Source organism: Triturus cristatus, chromosome 4_2, assembly GCF_964204655.1.
Source record: "Triturus cristatus chromosome 4_2, aTriCri1.1, whole genome shotgun sequence".
Taxonomy (NCBI): domain Eukaryota; kingdom Metazoa; phylum Chordata; class Amphibia; order Caudata; family Salamandridae; genus Triturus; species Triturus cristatus.
Window position 1 is genome coordinate 946,329,580 of NC_140586.1, and position 24,122 is coordinate 946,353,701.

Here is a 24,122-nt window from a genome sequence, read left to right on the forward strand (position 1 = left end):
GTTTTGCATCTTATGCAGGTGAAAAAACCTCTGATTGGATCCTTCCTCCTTGCCTTTTCTAGAAAGTGACTTCTGACCTGGTGGTCTTTCAGAGAGGTGCCCCTTCTATAGGTAGCGAGTGGTGCATCTAGTGTTGTATAATACCAGGAGGAGATTGTTGCAGTTGATTGAAAAGGCCTTACATTTAAACCGTGTGAGCTTAGCCTTTTAACTGGGGCTTGCTGCATGACTTTAAAATGGCAGCGCTTTGAAGACAATAGGTTCGCCGTACTTTGCCTGATGTTAAAATGGCGGCGATTCAAAGACATCGTGAGTACTTTACCCCTCTAGTTATTTTGAAAGTGGAATTTGAGGATGGTAATAAATCTTTATCTTTGGTTTAAATTATGTCCAGCCCTCTTGGGTTGTTAAGCCCTTAGATCTGATTGATGGACCTGATATTTGATTTGGCCGGGTGCCTTTCTGGACTATGCCTATATATAATCAGTGGTCCTGCTGTTATGCCACCATTTCATGAGGATTTTATCTCCTCACTACTGATGTTACTACTATGCTGATCCCGTTCTCAAGACTTCAGTGACTCATGAAGCCGTTGGACCTACTGCATGTACTGAAAACGGCGGCTACTGGGGACTGTTTCTCTCTAAACTCGCAGTTCTTGTGTGCAGGCCGCTTATTCCCTCATAGAGGGGCCTCCCATCGTCCTGTGTAACGGCCAACGCCAGTTTATAGAATTGAGTCAATTTATGGGATCCCACGACGGCATCAACTTAGTGGGCTTTAATCATTAGCTTTGCACAGCAAGATCTCAACGCCTCCCATCGCGCTGCCTTTTCTGCCCCTGCACCGTTCCGTTGGAAGAACCAGGATCGTTGTCTTTTCTCCCACCGCCTTATCCTCTTCTCTATGATCCCACCATCTTTAGGATTCTACTTCACAATGGAGATAAGTCCCGATCACAGTGGTTCCAATGCCTTCATCATCAATTACCCAACTGACCGCTCCAAAAATGCGGCAAAAAAATACAAACACTGCATACTCAAAGCTAGACCAGAAATTCTATTCTCAGACCCCTATTTCTGCACCAACAAAGGTACCCTGGTGAATGAGCTCCTCTTCTATACGAGAAAACGGGCATGCTGGCGATTAATTTTCTTCTCCTTGCTCCGAATAACAGGATCTAAGAAAACCCCACATGGCATCTAATTAACAAGATCTCCCTCCTCCTCCCTCAAAGCCTCCACTACTATCACCCTCTACAATAATGGTATCATCCTAATCCAAGCTTGATGCCCGATTTTTACCCTACTCTTAAAAATGCTGTGTATAGCAACCCCTCTGACTCCTACTCAACTACTACTTCTCCATTGGACTTAACTAGTATGCCCCCCTTAACTATTGCGAGTACTCCACTCTCCCCTAACCCCTCATCTTATAGATGGTCCTAGCACCGCCTTGTCCCCGGTGGAATTATTTAATCTCACTAGAGCTCCCTCTCAGGTGGCTGGCGGATCTATGGGATCAATCTCATTACCGTCTATCAGTCTGTCACTGGGTGTCGCTCAATCTGAGAGGTTACCTCAAGTCATATATTTTCCTCGATTACTTGACGAGGCTCCCTCCTCTATCCATATTACCTTGCCACAGGCTATGCCACATTCTGAACAACGAGTCCCCACACAGGCCTCAACTGACTTACACAGATGCTCTCCATCACCGATCTTTTCTCCCTCACACCCCCCACCCCTAAACCAACATTCAGACCTGGCTGCGCGCCTTGACAAGATGTCTAGTCAGTTGCTCCTCCTCACTTCTGAGCTACACGACCTGAAATCCCTCTCTAATAACTTTTTCCTGATGATCAGTTCTCTCTTCACATCTTTGAATTGGCCCAGATCGTCCACCAGAGACTGCGACCACACGGATCAGCCGCTAGCCCCCGCCTTTTCAAAATCCTTTTCCTTACTTAATGCCTCCGCCAGCCACATAGGATCTGCGACACTCCTGGCGTCCACTGATCGCCTGGACAGTCACAACTCTAATTTTTCTGTTTCCAAATCTAACATGGTCCAGCTGAGTAAAATACATTCCATTCTTTCCAAACCAAACAGAGAACCTCCTCGCAATCTTAGAGGCAGCAACTCAAAAAACCTCATCCGTGTGAACATCTCCCAGACTCCTTCCCCCCCGACCCACTACGACTTAAATGTGTACTACTTAATTGTAGATCAGCCTGTAAACACGCCTCTGATATCTTCGACATCATTAGACATTATCATCCTCACCGAAACCTGGTTAAATCCCGCTTCCACCCCTATCTTAGACCTCCTAGTTCCTCCCACTCATGACATAATTAGGCTAGACAGAGCTCTGAAGTTGGGTGGTGGCCTAGCCTGTATCCACAGGAATACACTCTCGATTTTTCTCTTGGAATACTCTGCGCCTTCCTCCACTGAATACCTGTGTCTCAGTATCTCTAGTATGAACCTACCGGTTTGCAAACTGCATACCTTTTATCACCCTCCGGGTGACAATCTCCCCTTCATTGAGCATCTAATAGAAATCATCACTAGTAATGTCGACTCAGCGGTGGTCCAAATCCTTCTTGGTGATTTCAACCTTCACTGGTCCAACCCCAATTACACCGCTGTATCCTGCTTGAAATCATTTTTAATTGATCAAGAACCAACGAACACTAAAGGAGAAACTCTAGATCTCGTCATCTCCAAAGAGCACACCATCACCCCAGATTCCTTTACCCCCTGTGACTGGTCTCACCATCATAGCATCCTCTTTTACATTAACAGGGAGGTATTGATGAGGAAAGTTCAACCTTTGAAATCGAAGATATGGAAGAGGGACCTCCGATCAATTGATTCTGACGAACTAGCTGCCCAATGTAAGTCTGCCCTTGCCGCCCAATCTGATCTGGTCGAGGTGCAATCACTCACCGACGCCTACAATTCGACAATTTTTAACATCACGGATAACATTGCTCCACTCAAACACAAAAATGCCTCAACTAAAATATCCAAACCATGGTATAATGACAACCTAAACAGCTGAATGGTCCTGGCGATTCAATCTTTCCTCGGACCAACTAAAACTCCTTAGAGAAGTCAGGAACCTCTACAATAAACAAATCAGGAGTGCCAAGGCTGACTACTGCAAACACCAACTGGATCAAGCAGCAAACCGCCCCAAGAATCTGTTCGAATTGGTCAAACAGCAATCAGTTGTTGGTCTAAACCACTCTGAACTTGATAGCTGCCCACCCTCATGCGATGATCTTGCCGCTTTCTTCTCTGAAAAATCAAGACTCATCTCTGCTGACCTCGCCTCTAAGAAGGCTCTATTGCCTCCCTCAGGTGCTGCCTTCCCCCTTGACCCCTTGGATAAGGACAAACTGACCACCAAGAACAAGGCGTCGTAGGGTACCTTTACCCCTTTTAGTGAAAATGACATCTACAAGATTCTTCAGAATATCAACCCCTCCAACCACTTCAGCGACCCGTTGCCCCCGGCTATCTTGAAAGAAATAAAGAATGCACTCATCCCCACCTGGACAAGGATAGTAAATGCTTCTCTCTCACAAGGCACAATCCCCAGCTTCCTAAAAGCAGCCCAGGTTTCACCGATTTAAAAAAAAAAAAAAAAAAAACGAACGCTGACAAATCTGATCTCAATAATTTCCACCCCATTTCCAAAATCCCCACCCTAGCGAAACTTCTAGAAAAATGTGTTCAATCTCAACTTTGAGATCGCATAGAGAATTATCAACTCCTAGACCAGCATCAATCTGGTTTCAGGAACGGACACAGCACTGAAACGGCTCTCACCCACGTTATGGATGACATTTTAAAAATGCTTGACAAAAACGAATCCTGCCTCCTGATTCTCCTTGACCTTTCCTCCGCTTTCGATACGGTTAATCATGACAACCTTCTATCCATCCTGCAAAATAGAATGGGTTTTGCTGATCAGGTGTTACAATGGTTTTTGTCTTTCCTTCATCGCAGATCACAAAAAGTCAAGGCAAACCACTCCCTCTCCCAGCCCTCTCCTGTACTCATGGGGGTCCCTCAAGGGTCCGCCCTATCTCCCATCCTATTCAACCTTTTCCTGGAACCTCTCGCTAACTCATTAAACTCTATGAACATTCTCTTCCACATGTCTGCGGACGGCCCGCAACTCTATTTGAAAATCTCATCCTTGGATATCATCATCTCCCTCAACACTACACTAACGTCTACTCAAAACTGGTTAACTGAGAACCGTCACCTGCTTAACACTTCCAAAACAGAATTCCTGCTCATCTCCCCCTGATCCAAATCCCCAAGATAGACCTATGGCTGAGTCACCTCACTGCTTTCAATTGCACTCCTCTCATTGACTTAGCAAAATCCCTCGGAGTCACCATGGACAAGCACCTGAATATGAAAAATCATATCAGTAATGTATGTAAGGGAGCAAACCATTTGTTGAGGTCAAACCTTTCCCTCCACTAAAGGATTTCAAGCAGGTAGTCCAAGCGCTTGTCTTGCCGAGGCTTGACTACGGCTGCGCTACTCTCAGTGGCCTTCCCAAATACGCCCTGGCTCCTCTAAGATCAACTCTGAACGCAGCGGCTAGACTGGTCACAGGCACCAAAAGATTCGATCATATATCCCCAGTCCTAAAATCTCTTAATTGGCTACCCCACGAAGCTCGAATTCAGTTAAAGATTGCTGTTCTGGCTCACAAAGCCCTTCACCTCAATACTCCCAGTTACCTTGCGCAAAAACTTGAACCATCCTGTGGTTCTAGAGCCTCAAAAAGTGCCACTACCTTTCTCCTGAAACCACTTATCCAGAAAGAAAAAATAACTTGTCACTGAGCCTTCTCCGGCGCTGCACCAAGGATTTGGAACTCTCTTCCACCGGAAGTACGCAGAATATCTTCAACGAAGGCTTTCAAATTGAAAGCTAAACGATTCCTTATGAACAAATTCTTACCCTAAGAGGGATACTTTCACCTGCTAGGAAGTTGATACTGCATTTATGTTATTCCTCCCATTCATATTGTACAGTGCTCTGTTATCCCTCGGGATCTTGTTTGCGCTATATAAAACTTTGTATGGTGCCTTCCAATGGGGTTGTCAGATTTAAGGATACACCAGTTCCTTCTGAGGATTTGATATAATTCTGACTCCTTCTCTGTGTAATTTGTGATTAATCTTACAGTATTATCTCCATGAGTCTGTTCTTTTCTTTTATTATGTGCACCTTCTTTATCTACTAGTAGCTGACTGCGTGGTATGGCATCACTTCTTTTCTCTGCTTGGTCTAGAATTCCTTTGCAATAACCTCTCTTGAGAAATCTTCGCCTTGCCTTTGATTTAGCTGTGTTATATTCATTATGGGTAGAGCAATTTCTTTTAATTCTCAAGAGTTCCCCCAAACTGGATATTATCAATCACACTTCTTGGGTGATAACTCCCCGTTGGAGAAGGGATTTTCCTGCAGTGGGTTTCCGATAGAGAGTAGTATCTAGTGTATTATCTTCCACAAACACTCCCAAATCTAAGTAGACTACCTGTTTACTGTCAATGCAGCTGGTAAATTTCAAATTGTTTGTTATTATTCAAAGCCCTTATGTAGTCTTTGCCTCTTTCTAGGTACCCCCCCCCCCCGATGATGAATCAATCCTCTATATAGCGTGCCCATAAAGCCATAGCGCGGCCTTTGGGGGAGTGGGAGGGGTAGAGCTGGGGCCCCACCCTGCACAGCTCATGAAGCTCGCAAAATACTGCCTTGGCTTAACAAGAGAAACAGGAAGAATCCTATTTGAGCCTCTTGTCACCATACATTTCAGAATAAACAGACTCAAGGAAGAAATGTTGCAAAAATGTAACAGACTCCCCCAGTAACCAAGAATGACTCGGCGAGCCTGTCTGCCTCTGACACTTCTGGAAAGTTAGGGAAGGATTAGCAGAACTAGCTGCTTTTACCCAGAGCAGTGAATGAAAGTCTGCGCATAAAAAGCAAGTTACATAGCTATAAATATTTTAGACGAAGGTTTAAAACAATATTGCACTTTGCCATGATTAGAATGTAAAGCATGATAATACAAAACTATATGCAATTCGAGGTTACAATATGAATGCTTGACACCCTTCATTTAATTCATTCTGGCCTGAGCGGTCCTGACAGTCTGGGGGAAGGAGGCCGTCCATGTTTTTTGCAGGGAGGGAGTGGGGGGAGGACTCAAGTTTTGTTACACCACTGACCTGCACATAAACTTGATACACAAAATGTTGTGAGCCAGCTCTTGTCACTGTGCCTCTCAGAGAGCCCCCGAACTTGGAAATTAATTATCTGCTAACTGCAGGAACATGAGTTATCCATAGAGCACTGTCAGGGAAAGCCATAAGCAGCAGCTAACTCCCATTGAAGAGTGAGAGGACTGAAAGTACCAATACCGTCTCACCTCACACAGGCAGCTTCCTCACCCTCTCTGTAGACCTGCCGCCTGCATCACGAGCCAACAGTTACCCAAGCTCTGCAAAAATTACTGGATCAAAAGGCTCCCTCCCAGGCTTGCCACAGTTGTTTTCCCTTCAGTAATGGAGCGTGTGAGACAGACTGTGCTGGACCCTGAACAAGTCTTCAAGGAAGTGTGAGTGCGACGAGGCTGGTGTATTAATTCACCACTTAATTAGTCAGTCTCCTGCCCCTCCATCCTCACTTAAGCCACAATTTGTGACACATTTGCTATTTTAAGGCTTGTAATAACATCACTTTTGTATATCGAAGTCCATACAGATATTGAAAGCAGCAAAACCGCAAGTACTAAAATGCAGAGTACAGGGGGCACGAGCCCTAATACAAATTTTTTAAAAAAAGGTTTCATAGGAGCATGGTTTGCAAATTAGCATAGTCAGTGTGCAGTAATATCACAGAGAGGGACATTGCAAGTCTATAATGCCTCTCTTTAATGGTAATGAATCGTGATTCACGTAATATAAGCACGCACATGACCAGTGTTTGACCTCATGTACATAAATAAGGAAGGGTTACATGTATTTTGGTACAACAATGTGAGAGAGTTTTAATGAAACTTGGGGGAATATGTTAACATTAACCTTTATTGGACAGAGCAAGTTTCCAGTGGGTGAAAGCTAAAATATTGTAATGCATGATATAGAATGAATATAGTCCTCTCTGAATCTGATTGGCATATCTATGCATTGCACAGATATTCTAGGCAGTATTCTGTTATTCTTTTCCTTTTGCATGCTAGCGTGCATTACAATTAGCTTATAGCTGCCACTTTTTCAGCTATTTAATTCACTAATGGAGAGCATTTTTATTTTAGTGGCCGTGAATACTCTCTATCTCAGTGCGGCCCTGATAGTTGGCAGCCCACTAGCGATTCCTTTGATATTCACTAAATACCAGGCAGTTGGGGTATATTTGCTACTTGCTACCAAATGGGTGTTTGGACACACAATGAACTGGAAAAATGAAATTCAATGTGTTTTCACTAGAATAATTAGGCTGGTTGTTGGTGTCTCATCATTTCCATTTGTTTCAGTTGGCGATTTTTAATATTCACAATTTCAATTTTTTTTAGACTCTCATGCTGATGTGCAACAGGAAGTTTTTGGCACATGAAGTAACGGTAGATGGTGTAGCACCCAGGATAATGTGTTGCATGGCTACTTATAGGGTCCCAAAAGCGAGACCTATTGGCCATGTCGAAGCTTGTATCCAGTCATTCCACTAGATTCATTTATTTACTTCTGCTCTTCCATAGGAAAAGCATATTTTGTTTTGCCAATAACTTTGGGACCGATGTATGAATCTCCACGAGAACTTTCCAAAAAGGCCCTCCTTTTTTACTAGTTTTTGCATAGAAAGTTGGGGGATGATCCATGAGGCGCTGGTCGAGAAAAAAAGGGGGTCCCAAAATGCAAAATCCCCATGCATTTTCTATAGACTTCTATATAAACTGCTGAATGGAATTGCCTTAAGTTCGGCAGAAAGCTAGACCATGGTCCGCAAATTGTACTTTTCGTGGTTTGGTGGAAATCTGTTCAGTAGTAGTGGCTGTAAAATAATTGTATATATGGACTGTTGGGAGGAGCAGTTTAAAAATGAAGTTTTCTGATTGACTCAACAAACCTTTCCTTGGGCTATCTCGTTCCCACGGGAGTCAGACTCCTGCAAGAGCGAGCACTGTGATTGGTTACCAGCAACATGAGAAAAATGTTGCTGGCAGCCATTGCAGGAGTAAGGAACTTAGTAACCTGCCCTGAAGTAAAAAATAATAATAAACGGGTTAGGACAATAAAAAAAGAGACTCGTGGTAACAGGAAAAAGAAAATACAAAATGGTAGCTGGCGACACGTGGATGAGCTCCTGATTTCGCCTCAAGGTGGTGACGCAGTGAAGAGGATTGAGAGTGGAACTGGCAGCAGCCAAGGTAATATAGAGGGACGGCGGGAGCATGGAACTGGGCAAGGTGAATGTGATGAGAACCTTGACTCCCAAGGCCTATCAATGTGATGCAGAGGCCTAGAACCACAGGAGGACTACTCCAACAGCGACAGGGTGACACCGGGAACCTTGAGAGACACTCGCCCTAGGCTGGCCCTGGAAAGACAGGTCGGCTGAAGGAAGGGAAAATACCCAAGGGGAGTGGGGCTGGCCACTCCCCTTGGGTTAATATAGTCTACAGAACAGGAAGCTACCAGTGGTGGATTGGGGGTTGGTCGGACAGAAAGGAGGTAAACACCCTGGACTGGTGAAAGCAGCGTGGAGGAGCGTATTTCAACATATTGCAGGAGGGCCTCCTGCATCCGTGTAGAGGCAACTACAAAGGAAATGGTGAAACCAAAGGATCTGTGACAACTCAAACAAATAAAATGGATAAATACACTGCCGCAAAATCAGCAGACATGGGATCCCAGATTGCAGAAATGGGGGCAGCAGAACCATCACTAACCGCCATCATGGCAGCATTAGCGGACCTAAAAGGATCACTCAAGCCTAAAATAGACACTGTCACTGTGCAAATAAATCTCTTAAGGGCGGACTGCCGGAAAATATCCGAAAAGGTAACAAATGCAGAAGGAAATATCACACAGTTGTAGAATGTCACGCAGAGTCTTGAGGAACACATGCAACACCTCAAGCGACAACAGGACGTGTTAGCAGCAAAACGTGAGGACCAAGAAGGGCGAGCGCGCCGAAACAGTGTTGGGTGTGCCAGAAGGGATGGGGGGACCCAGTGTGGAGCTCTTCCTGGAGGACCCCACCCTAAACCATCTGCGCCCAAAACGGATCTCAAACTTTTTCACCATTGAATGGACACACAGAGCCCCCGTACCAAAACGGAGACCAAGAGTGCCCCCCCAAACATAAATAGCCAAGATCCTTAATTATAGGGACAGGGACGTGATATTGCAAACGGCAAGAACTCATGGTGACCTTAAATACGATAATGCAACTATCCGCTTTTTCCCAATTTAAACTCCAGGTTCAAAAGTTTTGTTGCAGCCTTGAGGCAGTGAAGAAAGAGCTGCGAGCCAAGGATAGAAAATACATGATGTTCTACCCGGCACAGCTGCAAATAATGGCAGAGGGGAAATCTTGGCACTTCTGCAAGCCGCAAGAGCCTTGGGACAGGCTGGAAGGATGGCGAGTAGTGAAGCAGAAGACTGCAAAAGTCAAGGACCAGCAGATGCCCTCGGGCTCGTGGGAAGCCGAAAGAGAGGCGAGAACCGGCCTGGTGGAGAATGGCGTTAAGTGACTACACGGGAAACAAGACTGGCTATAGGATGCGTGGCCTGCACAAAGGTTCCGAACAGGGAGCAGCGAGGAATGGACTTCACTCCAGTGGCCTTGCTGTTAGTGGGTTCGTCGGGGGGACCCTAGGGTGGGTGGGGAGCAACGAAATATAGATAATAATAGAAAGAGATATTTTAACCAAGACACTGTTCAATGAAACAAAACTTAATAAGTTACAATGGGCTGGAAACGCAGGCGAGAATGGAGCAGATGAGAGACTCCAGCCTACCCTAGCATTAAGCAAGTTCTATAGGGCGACAGGCTCTCTGCAGGTTGAGGAGGAGGGTAGTTTTAGACCGGTCAAGCAGGGAAGCAGGGTGGGGGGGTGCAAGTTAGAGGGATAGAAACCTCAGCCACCATCCAACCGCCAAACCTCAAAAGGCTCCTGGTTTTGTCCTATCAGACATCTGTGTCCGGATTTATTGGCAGTACAGTGTGTGCCTCAAACAGTATGTTAGGGTTAGATGTGGAAGGACACTAGTACTGCCATAGTACATGTCCCATGGACACCTTTATCTCTCAAAGGCCAGGTTTAGAGTGGTTGGAGACGTTTGTCATCTTAAAAATGCTTAAAGTGCCAGGGAACTTTTACTCCATTGGTTTGGGCATGCCTAGGAGTCATTCCCACGTAGTAGCCTGTGCCGGCATAAATGTAGTATGTGCAGGCACCTACTTCACAGCACTCCTGGACCTGAGGAAGAGCAGAAGAGGACAAGACCTCCTGTCTGTGATCTGAAAAAAGCCCTGAAGGACTGGATCTGCTCCCTCTTGTACTCTGGATTAAGATGTAGACTCGTAGGGTCATAAGGCTGACCTCCTGTTCAACCTACAAGGATACAGAACACTAAAAAGGCCTTTGCTGCAACTGTCCAGTTGACCAGTGGCATGGACGTGACTGTTCCCGGCTGTTGGTCCTTGATTGACACCATATGAGGCTCTAAGTGCTTCCCCCAATGTCCTGGCTGGCTATAGAAGTGCATTCCTATTATGGAAGAAGACTTAAAAGACTAAAGTCAGAAGGTAAAATCTTTGACCAGCACGAACCTGATTGGTGTATCCGATCTGACTTCCATCGCAGTCACTAACAATTTACGCCTAGGTCTTCCGCAACAATGGAGTATCATTGGCACCTTGTGATTCTTGGCACTATCGCTACTTAAAGCGTTAAAGTTCATATCTCCGATCCCGCTTATTGGGTTTTGTCATTTTAGTGTCATTTTGTTCATTACATTTTACTTTATTTTTCTATTTTGGTTTAGGTTTATTATTGTTTTGCATTTTTACTTTTACTGTTTTGGTTTTTGCATAAATATTTTACATATTACCCTAAGTTAAGCCTACCTGTTCCGTGCCTTAGGTACCAGGGGGTTGACTCCAGGTTACTTTTAATGGCGTTGAAAATTCACTCTGACAGGGGTTGTGATTTTTCCTCTTTCACCACAAATAATAATTCAATTTCTTGCAAATAGGCAGTTGATAACCTACCGGGGTTGAAGCACCCTGTAGACAAAGTGGAATATGGGACGTGTATCGTGCGGCAACAGAGCCTCTAAAAAAATTCAGTTTGGAGATGACCCAAGCATCACGCTTGAATGTCACAACTTTTTAAAACAAGGTAGTCAGGAAAGTGTGGCGGAATATATTGCAGCTCTGCATTTTGACAGCTCCAAGCAAATTTGAGAACAGAGTTGATGTATATAGCAGAGACGAGCCTGTGTTTAACTTTTTCTCTAAGAAGTTGCAGGAGAGATTACTGAGCTGCAGGAACCCAACTCTCCCCGAGTGGTGAATATTCCTAGAAGCATAGAGCGCTCCACGCTTTCATCTAAGGCACTGACCTCTGAGGAGGGCACATCACCAGTGAGTCGTATTCTTGGGACTGCTCTGGGTTGTTCTGTGAACGCCAGAGACAGAACAAATGGGAATTGGGCTCAGAAAGCTCATCATGGCTGTTGCTACAGTTGTGGGTTTAAGGCACACTTGAGAAGTAATGGGAAATGCCCGGACCAAGGAAAATGTTGCAGTGTTGGGGCATTTTCAAGCAGCGTGAGTGTATGCACTACTGTAAAAGTTGGCACAATTGATGTTCCTGAGGAAGAATGTCCCCAGAGGGAATAACTTAGTTTTAGCAATTGATTCCATAGTTCGTTCCACCTTCATGCGACTGGTAAAGTGTCCCTTGTGTATGGTTCATGCTGGTATGGGGTTGTTAAATGGAATGGCGTATTCCGGACTACCCATCAAGATTTTGTGTGATGTAGCCTTTGAGAAAAGTAGAGATGTGAGAAATAGCTGACCAGCTCCAATATAAATCCCAAAGCAGTGAGCAGGATATCGATATAGACTGGATTACTTTGTTAGTCTGCTGGAATGCTTGGGTAAAATGATTACCTCAAAAATGTATGTAACTATCAATGGAAGGTAAGGGATGGGATGGCAGAATCCGACTAAGTTGGGCTTTGCTATGAGGCCTGGTCCTGATAATCCAGCGATGTTGAGTGACATGCCTGTATCTAATGTAGATTTTGATGTCCATGACATTAAGAAAACTTTACTACATTCTCCTGTTGTTAACCGAGTGGGAGCAGTGAATGGTTTGAGCATTCGTGTCAAACTTAAAGCTCAGGCAATACCTCTCATTCATATTGTTCGCTCTGTTTTTCTGAGGGTACGGAGTGAGCTTACTGCCCTCTTACATGATTTATGATGTCACCAATTCCTCTGAATGGTTTCACTAGTTTTTATTGTCCAGAAGAGGTCTGGGGGCATGCATCTTTTGAAGTTCACAAACCACAGCCCTTTGGTTTGAAACCTTAATGCTAATGGTGTCAGAAAGGCCCCTTTAATGTTGCTAAGGCTGTTTTTAAAATTACAACTTTGACATCAATTTAGTACACAGAGACAGAAACTACAGGGCTGGCTGCTTATCTAGAAAGCCATTTTTGGGTAGTTTGGGTGACGAGGATTTGGATGTTCATGAATGTTTGTGGTAGTGGTGTTAGATGCTGTCCATGATGCTGCTTGTGCGGACTCAGGAGTGGTGCAAGTTAACAAGGACATCACAGATGGTCTCCCCTGGGACTGGTGCTTAAGTGCGGAGATGTTTGGGTGTGCTCAAGTGGCGGCAGAGCTAACTGTGGCTCTGGGTATGGTTATGAGACGCGATTCTTTTGTTTTACTTGGTAAGCCGAGACCGTACTTGTTGAATATTCACTCAATGTGAGTGGTGATATCCTAATTGCTGGTCTGCCTGAAGTTATGATGCTGCTGACAGTAGCGTGTCTGCTAAAAGCGATGGCGCGACTGGTGGAACTATAAAGCTAAATAAGAAAAAGTTATCTTCCGATGCTGCAGTCTTCGTGATTGAGACCAGTAACACTGAAGACCCTGAGACTCACAGCAGTAATTTCTCCTTTCAGAGCGTTATTGCTGCAGATGGAGTGAAGCCCAGAAGTAAGCACATTACTAAGGTACCAACAAAGTTTAATATTTTTCATTTGTATTAACTGTTCCTCTTTTGCAGCATTTGGAAATGCATTTTCTAGTTTTGTAGCTTTTTGTTTAGTTTTTTATCATAGGCTGTTACCATTGGTTTAAAGGGAAAGATGTTGTAGTGTGTGACCTTAATGCTGCAGTTTGCATTTCATTACCATCATTTGCTTACCCTGGAGAATCGCCAGGGCGCAGTAGGTTTGCTGTTCGAGAGTTCTGTCTTCAGCGTCTGTGCACTTGTCGCTCTGTGGCGATCTGTGGGCCTGTTTCTTTGCTCTTCTTGTAGTAGCTCCTATCAGAGCTTCATCCTCCCGCCAACGATAATAAGATGCCAGGCATCACCCAGCACACAACACAGTCCATGACGGCTACATCTATCTGTTCGGCGCAGTTAGAGCGAGGATAAAGTTCTCCGCATCTATCAGGCTGTGACTGTAACCTAAGGGCTTAAGATGAAATGAAGAGCTTACCTCCTTCCGGAGTGGCTCAAGACTGCTGTGTGCAGACCCTATAGCTGGCAGCACCCTGGAGTATGTTTTTATAAATCAGATTATGTTGGAAGAAACCTGCAATATAGTGGCAGGCAGCACCCTGCCACCAAGTAAGATTTCTCATAGTATTTTATTTCCTGGCACATTAATGGTGATAGTCTTTTATCTGGCAGAAGAACAACACTGACCATACATTTTCCTGGCACTGTCTTTAAAATGACGTACACATTAGGAATGGCATTTCGTTCTGCTGGAATAATAACACAAGTTATCTTGCACTCTGCTATGATGTTGCACAGATTGCTGGCTACAATGCATACATGATTTGCTGCTGTAGAGAAATAATGCTCCTGTGTACTGGGGCAGACTCAGAAATATTGAAAAACTTCATGATTTCTCTTTCAGCACTTCAAAGTAAACCCTTTCACTTTTTGACCCATACATTTTGCACAAACATAACTTTGTACCATTAAAATAGTTGTGATGGGGAACATTCATGTGGAGCTAGGAGTGGCTCGACCAGAGTGCTTGCTGACTTGGAGGAGTATGGCGTTGACCACCTTGCCTGGTCCGGTGTGGAACCAAGCCAGCGATGCTTTGCTGCTGGCTCTTTTGCCCTGATAGCTGGTCAACAGTTTGAGGAGGAGGAGGTGAAGAGCTGGCTAAGTGTGCCATGAGGCTGGCATTTCAGTCCATCTCTGAGAAGTGAGCTTTGAGTCGATGTAGTGTTCCTCTTATACCACGTGCAATTCATCCTCTCCAAAGCCTCAAGAATTCCTGGGTGTGAAGGGCGGCTGATTCTGATTGGGTGCTTGATGGTTTACCAGAAACTCATGTTCTTGTTTGGTCATGTTTGTCAGTAGTTAAACTCGCCCAGGGGTTTTATCTCTTCAGTTGACACAAGCTGCAATAAAAATTTCTTTGTCGTTGCAAAAAAATATAAATGGCTGACAAGCCTCTGTCAAAGAATGGAAGGGCTGGGGAACTGTCATTCATCTCACTGATCAGCAGAGCAGTGTCATGCTTAATCCTCCGTCAGGCCTCTGATTTTGACCAACATCGTTCAGAACACTGGGACTTTAGAGCCCATCCTTTTAATGAGAAAAACAAAACTACAAGTCCCATAAGCAATAGTGGTGGAAGGTGTCCCGCGTGACCTTGGGCAACATCCGATTCAGCACATCCAGTTCCATTTTTTAAGTATTTGACACAATATTGAATTTATAACCTTTGTTTTTTATGGTCGCGAGTCACCAGAATACTAAAAACGTGTCTTTTAATTTCAAGATCAATTAAGTAATGGTCACCAGCTTGGAAGCTCAGTTAATTCTTTAGTATTTGTCATTGATCTCCACGTGTGGCTGGTTTGGGTCTGCCCACTGCCACGATCTCGATAACTCGCACAGGTAAGGACCTTGTAGCAGCAACATGATAACCCGATACTCGCTCTGAGGCAGGTATCCGATCCTTTTTGTGAAATAAGCAAGCGCCAATATCTGCTATGTACATTTGTTAAAATAAAACACAATCAGATCACAGTATACTGTTCCGGAGGTTCAGTCCCAGAGACATTATCTGTAACTGAACCCAGTCACCCTAGGAAGCATGTGCTTTTCAGACAAGTTGCGTTCACTCACCTGAAGGTGACATGATTCATCACTGGGCCATACTCCGCACCAGGCCGGCGCTACAATGCCTGGCGGGCACCACAAGAGGGCACTTTGTTGGAGATCTTTTAATAAGTACGCCGGATGAGCATGAGGATGTTGAGTCATAAGATGTGAGATTGGTGAAAGTCTGAATATAAGATCAACTATCGACCAGTTGCCGCAATATAGTTATTGTGATCTTCCTGGTCCATGTTGAGATTAAAAACAGTGGCAGAGAAATTGAGGAACTAATGGCCCCTATCACTGTGTGAAAGTATCGATCACCTATGGACCTGCTGGTAAGCTGGGGTCTATACTTCAGGTCAACTTTTTTCATGCCTTGTGTAGTCATGGAGCAATCTGTTGGCATTTCATCAGGACCAAATATGGGAAAACGGGTAAATGTGACCTAATCTTCTCCACAGCGTGAGGAGCTCTAACTCAAATCCCTGCACCGTGCATAGGTGATAAGGTGCCTATTAACATCTTACTACCACAGGTGAGCACTGCCTAACAGAGTGCACTAGAGACGGTAACCCTCCTAAAATTCAGGACATATGGACTTATCCAATAGCGAGGACGCCGCATCAGAGGGCAACTGGTTTGAAAAGCACATGCTTCCTAGGGTGCCTGCGTTCAGTTAGAGATAATGTCTGTGGGACTGAACCTCCAGAACAGTATACTGTGAGTTGATTTATATGAAGAATGTGTATACTGGACTGTCATTTTCCTCGTCATCTCTTGTCATATGTAAAATAAAATACAACACACCGGGAGGACAACAAATCTATCATACATTTAATGCAAAAATAGCAAAAGGCCAAGCAAGCTAACAAGTGACAATTGTCTTTGCAATGGACGAGAGCATCCACCCTCAAGCAAATTGGAGTAAATAATGCTAATGCAACACAATGTATTTTTATACACTTTTCTCTTAATACAAGTCAATGAAACATGAACACGTGATAGAAACAGTTACTGAAACGACACTAATGAGTAGGAGGCAGGATCTTCTCTCGAGAAGAATGTGAGGAGTCCGTGAGGTGCAGATAAAAGATACACAGACAAGCTGCAGAATTAGCTGTTTCTGGAAATAACACTTCTGTTTGTCAATATTCAATTTACTACAAGATGCAGGAAAGTGTGCAGATGAACATCACTAAATAAAATGGTTCTGAGCCCTAATGGAATCATGTAACTTTGCAGGCATATTAAGGCGAACAGACACATCAAATTAATATAAGAATATTGTAATTTGGTAATGTAATAAATCAATGCACGTTATGGCATTCATGTGTAACCAATTATCGGCATTAAAGAAACCAGTATATCCAGTTATGCTTTCTCAATTCCTTCTTCCTAGAGGCCACCACTGCTGCTATCCAGCCGTATTCAGCAGTGCTTCTTGTGACCTGGAATCCTGCATATAATCAGTACCAAAGGTCGTCAATGCTTCTAGCCAACTCTGGTCACTGGTGCCACTCGCACCCCCACCACCCCTGGACCTGTCAGTCTTTGAGCCAGCTCCAGTCAGTAGTGGCCCCTTGGACCTGTATGTAAGCCTACTAGCCAGCTCCTGTTAGTACTGGCCCCTGGGACCTGTATGTAAGCCTACTAGCCAGCTCCTGTTAGTACTGGCCCCTGGGACCTGTTATCATTCTAGCCAACTTGAGTCATTACTAGCACCTTGGGACTAGTGATCATACTAACCAGCTTCAGTCAGTATTGGCCCCCTGTGACCTATTATCCTGCTAAGTAACTCCAGTCAGTAGTGACCCCTGTACCTTAACCTTAAATCCTGCACATATTCAAAATCAGAGGTCAACTCTGCTGCCAACCAGTTCCAGTCAATATTGACATGCATTGTTACCCTGCTTGTAAGGAATACCAGAGGCTAAAAATTGTTGTAAAAATGTTATAAAAATTGCCCCTGGCATAGACCAAACTCTTTGCGGGCTTGTTTAAAGGCGATAAGTCTCATCTGGGTACAATTTACCGTATTGCTCGCATCCCCCTCCCTCCATGCCTGGAAGGACATACTGAGTGCCATCTGCCTGATTGGTTTTAATATCCAGATTGGGAGCTCCCTATGGAATGGTGTGCGCTTAAGTACTCTCACTACAAACCATTGCCTTACTCTGGCCGTCTGTCGCACAATATATGGAGTATCTCTCGGTGTACCTGATTCCTCCATTAACCGCTCTGGAAGACAACCGGTGTCCACCATTCCCGCCAAGAGCTGCATTTCCCCACTAGGGACTGTGTTGAGCCATCGAGCTGCGTGTTGCAATTGAACGGCATAATATTAGGGGTCCAAATGTGGGACCTCCAATCCCCCGCTGCATAAGTCCTGGTCAGCGTAGCCAAAGCCACTTTGCTATGTGTAATGGCCTTGTTGAAAGATTTAACAAGACCATGAAGGGCATGATTGGTGGACTTCCTGAAAAACTCAAAAGAAGATGGGATGTCTTACTTCCATGCCTGCGTTTTGCCTAATGGAAGGGCCACAGAAGGGACTGGGGTCCTCCTTATTTTAGCATCTGTTTGGGCTTCCTGTCGGGACTACTGTGCCTTGTGAAGGAGGGATTGGAGAAACCTCTTGTTGAACCTTACTAAGGTATAGTGGACTATGTGGTTTGGCTTTTGCTCCAGGATGTATAAGTACATGGAAAAAGCAAGCAAAACCTTGAGGCCAGCCTAGAGCTCCAGAAGCTCTGGTAATGCCAAAAGGCTGCTATGGTTGAGCTCCAGCCAGGGCAGGTAGTGTGGGTTTTGGGGCATGTGGCTCCTAGGGCTCTGCAAGGTAAGTGGAGTGGACCCTACCCTATCCTAGAAAGAAAAGGGGCGGCCACCTACCTGGTAGACCCTGGCTCTGACAGGAACCCCAAGAGGGTCATCCATGTCAACCGCCTTACACCCTACTGTGACATGGCAGATGTGACCATGCTCATGATTACAGATGAGGATCAGGAAGCAAAGAGTGAACCTGTCCCTGACCTGTCCAACAATCCAAAAGATGGGTCAGTGGAAGGTGTGGTCTTGTCAGACACCCTACCTGACCATCAGGAGACTGATTGCAGGCAAGTCCTAACTCAGTTTGCTGAGCTCTTCTTTTGACCTCTCTCCAGACTAGCTGGTGTATCCATGATGTAGACGCTGATGAAAGATTACCTGTCGAGTATAAAATATAGAGGCAGACTGAACATGTGAAAGAGAGCATCAAAGCTGAAGTAAGCATGATGCTGGAATTGGGAGTTCTAAAGCCTTCTGAGAGCCCGTGGACCTGCCCAGTTGTCTTAATCCCCAAGCCTCATAACCAGGATGGTAAGAAAGAAATTAGGTTGTGTGTGAACTCTTGGGGCGTGAATGCTGTGACCAAAAGCGATGCATACCAAATTCCATGGGCAGATGAACTTATTGGCAGGTTGGGAGCAGCCAAGTATCTGATTATGTTTGATCTCACGTCAGAGTACTGGCTGATAGGTCTGACTCCAGGAGCAAAAGAAATATCTGCATTTTCAACCCCAGATGGGTATTATCAGTTCACTGTAATGCTCTTTGGTTTGAAAAATGCACCTGCCACTTTTCAAAGGAGGGTGAACTAAGCCCTTGCTGGATTGGAATCCTTGAGTGCAGCATATCTACACACTATTACTGTCTTTAGCTCCACCCGGCAGGATCACCTGATCCACCTTAGTAAAGTACCACATGCTCTGAGAAGTGCAGGCCTCATTATCAAGGCATGCAAGTGCCAGATAGGGCAGGGAGAGGTTGCATACTTGGGTCACCTTGTTGGTGGAGGCCATGTTCAACCCTTACAACCCAAGATCTAGACCATTCTGGACTGGGTGGCTCCAACTACCCAGACTCAAATGAAGGCCTTTCTTGGCTTCCCTGGTACTATAGGAGGTTTGTGAGGGATTATGGCACCATTGTGGCACCCCTCACAGAACTGACTTCCAAAAGAATGCCCAAAAATAGTGAACTGGACTGTGAGCTGTCTAAAGGCTTTTGACACGCTGGAGGAAGCAATGTGCTCTGCACCTGTTCTGAAAGCTGCAGATTATGTCAAGCAATTCATTGTGCAGACTGATGCCTCTGAACATGGTATAGGAGCAGTGCTATCCCAAAAACATGACCAAGGTCAAGATCAGCCACTGGCTTTCATCAGTAGAAGGCTAATCCCCAGGGAACAGCGTTGAAGTGCCATTTAGATGGTCACCTTTGCTGTGGTTTGGTCCCTTGAGAAGTTTAGGTCAAACCTGTTTGGCTCTCACTTTCTAGTTCAAACTGACCACAGACCTCCCCGATGGTAAATGCAAATATAAGGTGAAAATCCCAAACAGCTAAAGTAGTCCATCTCCCCACAGGGAATAGACTTTGAAGTGAAACACAGACCTGGGACTGCCAATGCAGATGGACTTTCCAGGTTGTCCCATTTAGACGATGTTAAATGTTATGTTATGTTAAAAATACTTGTAAAGCGCGCGTACACCCTAAGGTTTCATGGCGCTGGGTACAAGGGACTCCTGCTGCTAAGTGATTCATTCATAAGCCTGACGAAAGAGCCAGGTCTTTAAGAGTTTCCAAAATTGAGGATATGATATCATCGATCTAATGTCCTGAGGGAGAGAATTTCAAAATTGAGGGGCTAGGACCGCAAATCTTAGTTCCCCCCAATTTCTAGTATTTAAAGGACGGAGTAGCTAGGGGTTTCAAATGGGAAGACCTAAGATCCTGAATGTGGATATATCTCTGGACCAGAGTAAATACATACACTGGGCAGTTGCCATGGAGCGGTTTAAAGAGGAGGCATCCCAACTTGAATGCACTGCATTCGACTACCAGAAGCCAATGTAACTTTTTCATAAGAGGGGTGACATACTTCATTCTTGGCTGGCGATAGATTAATCTAGCAGCCTGGTTTGGCACCACTTGCAGTCTTTTAGATTGATATGCCGGAATGCCAAAGTAAAGAGTTAGCGTAGTCAATGTGAGAGATGACTAAGGCTAAAGCAACTTGGGTAAGAGCTTCAGTAGTGAGAAATCTGCTGTTCTCCAGTAATGGGGTATCTTTCATAGATTCACATGCTTGAATCATTCCCCGTCGTCGAAGTGGGAGTCCCACGGTACATAGAATAGCAATAGCATAGCGGAAGCATAGCTAAAAGAGCAATAGGAAGTATTGTAACATAGACGTTAATAGGAAAAAACTTGTCACTTTAATAACTTGTCCAAGTCATTAGATATGGTCCAATCTCCAGCCAATCAGGCGACAGCACGCTCTGGAACCTTCTCCTCAGAGGCTCAGGCTCTCAGATTTTCTACCGCACGTCGTGTGAAGGGAGTCTCCCTGAGCTCTGCTCAGTACCTCTACCTTTTCTCTTCAGAAACTCTTCAGAATATCTTCACTGCTTTGTCTACTACAAAGAGGTCACTCATCAGACACTGAGTCTTGTGGGAAACTCCGGCTTCATTCCGAAGTCCCCCACAAAAAGTGTATCTACTGCCTCCACCCTGAACATCAGGTGAAAGATTGTAAAATCTGCAGGACTTTTCCTCAAAAGACTTTGAGACAGAGAGGGACATATACATCTGTGGTTACAGAAACTCAAGACCAAGGATAATCCCTTATCAGATGTTGAGAGTGATTCCTCTCAGTCATCTCTAAGAAGAGGGCTAGTGAGGCGGAGATGGTATCTGCTAAGGCTAAGGTGCTCAAGAAAGACCACACCTCTACTCATGACGGCCAGACTTCTTCCTCAAAAAGGGCTCCTGCTCCTTCTAAGGGACTACCTATGCCCTCTACGCCTCCGAGCTCTGCCTCTTAAGTCTCAGGCGTCTAAGTCTCTTCCTGAGAGAAATTTGCCTTAAAAATGGGTCCCTCGTCGACGAAGACTTCCGTCGCCACTGCTACAACGACGACTTCCACCTTCTCTTCGCCTCAACCTACAATGATTATGTCATCGGCCTCCTCTCCGTCGACGTTTGTCATGGTGTCGGTGAAGCCTCGCTCGTCTGCCACCTCCCTTACTTCGTCGTCGACGAAAAAGAGGTCTGTCTCCGGTCAGTCGTTGACGGATGCCTCCTCGCCGACGAGACGGTCGATGTCTCTCAAGGTTCTACCTGCTTCGTCGACGGATGCCTCGTCGTCAAATGTTGCCTCATCATTGACGGGTGCTTCGTCGACGGTTGCCTCGTCTACGGTTGCCTCGTCGACAGCACAGAAGCCTTTCCTTACGGAACTTCAACCACACTCTTCGTCGTCGACCGCTGAGTCGTCGGCGGCATCCTTGGTTTCACCTTCAGCTTTGATGTCTCTAGTCCCCTTTAAATCTTCAGCAACACTTTTGCCGCCTTCAGGAACGACGGATGTTTCCCTACTTCACCGTAGGAACTCTTCTTTGGATATATTGCCAATTCAACCATCTCCAAATCTTCCTGTGGAGCTTTTTGACTATGGGGCTAATGAGGAGGATTCGGAAGAGGATGACCAGTTCCGTGCTGCTCGTACTCCTTCCGAGCTTCTCATCAAATGCCAAGATATTGATGATGACCATGGATATGATTATTACCCTGAGCCTAATACTCAACCACCACTTGAGAATCCAAATGTGCAGATGCCCATGTCTCTCATCTCTAATTTGCAACATATGCTTGATGACTACTACAGCAGATTTCCTCCCTCGGAGTCGGCCTCATCTGTCCCACAGACGCGTCTTCCTCTGCCTTCATTGATCATCGGGCCGCCCCCTCCGGTGGCATCGATGTCTCATCACTCGGAGGACGCACACACAACTGACGGCGACAGATAAGAAGGGGAGTGGGTGATAGATCCCTCCTTACTAAGTGGGACAATTATCAAATTCATACTCCGTCACCTACCACTCAAATTCCTGTTGAATCTCCGCCAGCTGACATAGGTGGGTTTCATGTTCTCATGGACAGGGCGGCCAAGAGATTCCAACTTCCTATAGTCACCAAGGACGACAACTGTTTCTTGTATGATTTCAAAGACCAGCCACGGAAACAGGTCATGGCTATCCCAATCATTGACTTCATCTGGCAGGACGGTTTGAAGGTCATGAAAACCCCTGCTTCCATTCCTGCAGTCCTGCCACGCCTGGATATGAAGTACAAGGCCCCGGATGATTCACCAGCCTGTCTTATTGGTCAACCAAAGCCGGATTCGGTTATCTCCCAGGCGGCACAACTTCGTGCCAGGAATCCCTCGTCTCCGTTATCGGCTCCTCCTGATCAAGACGCCTTGATTCCATTGGAAAGAAGTTTTCCACCATGGCGGCAACTACTTTTCGGGCGGCCAATTCTCTTGCTATTCTAGGCCGATATGACAGGCAAATGTGGTCGGACATTTCCCCCTTTATTGATATGTTGCCCGAGGCCTCTAAAGCGGAGGCTTTGAAGATCCTCCAAGAGGGAGAACGGATCTCCGCCAAGATTGATTCTGCAGTGTCCTCCACGGGCTTTCGCCAACTAGCGGGGGCAGCAGTCCTCCGGCGTCAAGGCTGGTTAAAAGCTACTTCTTTTCGGCAAGAAGTACAAACAAAGATTATCGACATGCCTTATGACGGCGAATCACTTTTTGGCCAGCACATTGATGACGCCCTTCAGGCAATAAAGACACTGACACAGCACGTGCTCTCGGCACTCTACAGTTTAAAGCAGCCCTTTGGTGGTGCGAGGGGTCGTGGCTCCTCCTCTTCCTTTCGGGGAGGTTACAACCAATACCAGCAGTACCAACCCTATCCGGGCCAACCGCGTTACTCCTCCTCCCTGCAACAGCAGTCGTTTCGACAACCGCAGGCTACCTCTTACAAGCAGTACAGAGGGAAATCCTCCTGCAGAAGTAGAGATTCCTAAAAAAATCAGTGACCACTGCCAACCGCTTTCCCATCAATCTGATCAAAGTTGGAGGGCGGATCTCCCATTTCTTCTCCGCAATAACTACAGATCGATGGGTTTTGGACATGGTGTCCAGAGGCCACACTCTGGAAATTGTGATATTTCCTCCAAATTCTCCCCCCAGAGGTCCTCCTCCTGCCCATCTGAAGGAACTTATATGCCAAATCAATCTCATGTTAAAGAAAGGAGCGATCGAAGTGTACCGAATCTTCAAAGGGGTGCAGGCTTCTATTCAAGATTCTTCCTAATCAAGAAAAAATCGGGGAGTGGCGCCCCATTCTGGACCTTCGTTCCCTCAACAAGTTCCTCAAGAAGCAAACTTTCCGGATGTTGTCTCTCCTAGAAGTGCTTCAATTACTGTCTCAAGGGGATTACATGACAACACTGGCCCTCCAAGATGCCTATTTTCATGTCCGTATCCTACCCAGACACAGAAAATTCCTGCGCTTCAGAGTGGCTGGCAGAGATTTCCAATTCAAAGTCCTTCCATTTGGCCTACACTCTGCACCCCGAGTTTCCACCAAAGTCTTGGCACCGGTGGCAGCACATTTTGGTCAAGCTGGTGTCCAAATATTTCCCTACCTCGACGACTGCTTTATAAAGGTGCAGTCGTTCACAGTCGCAACCAGACACACTCAATCATGCCTGTCTCTGTTCCAGTCTCTGGGTCTTTCCATCAATCTGGAGAAGTCTCAGTTCACCCCCTCTCAAGTGAGGACCTTCTTGGGGGCCAT

At 45.5% G+C, this 24,122-nt stretch overlaps 1 pseudogene across 1 annotated transcript in view; it reads left to right on the top strand.

Annotated features, from left to right (window-relative positions):
• The window catches only part of LOC146839047 (uncharacterized), an 89,191-nt pseudogene that overhangs the window by 22,296 nt on the left and 42,773 nt on the right, over window positions 1-24,122 (top strand). The window contains exon 2 of the transcript XR_014960766.1: window positions 13,253-13,303. The product of XR_014960766.1 is annotated as an uncharacterized LOC146839047 (transcript). The remainder of the gene's footprint in view (window positions 1-13,252; window positions 13,304-24,122) is intronic.